This window comes from Vanessa cardui, chromosome 27 (assembly GCF_905220365.1).
Source record: "Vanessa cardui chromosome 27, ilVanCard2.1, whole genome shotgun sequence".
Classification (NCBI taxonomy): Eukaryota; Metazoa; Arthropoda; class Insecta; order Lepidoptera; family Nymphalidae; genus Vanessa; species Vanessa cardui.
Window position 1 is genome coordinate 8,222,480 of NC_061149.1, and position 368 is coordinate 8,222,847.

Below are 368 nucleotides of genomic sequence, written 5' to 3' on the forward strand. Positions count from 1 at the left end.
TATATTTATTATATATAGCGACGACGAGAGCGACGACGACGACGATAAGAGGAAGAGCGCATGAGGCAGAGAGATTTACGTGCGTCCGTCGGTCGGCACAGTTTTACAGAACGAAAACAAATATAATATTATCATTAACCACCGTGTGTTTATTGTGTATTGCAGTGTTTCCGCGACGATCGCGACGATATTCAAGTAGTAAACTACCAAGAGTAAGAGGACTACGAGAAACACATCACGTCGTCGTTTTACGCAAGATACACTCGACAAACAAATGGATAAGACATATAATACGTTTTTCGTCATACGAGAGTATTGAACGGTCACTTCGCGTCTCACGAACACAATTCGGTTTGTTCGACGTTCGA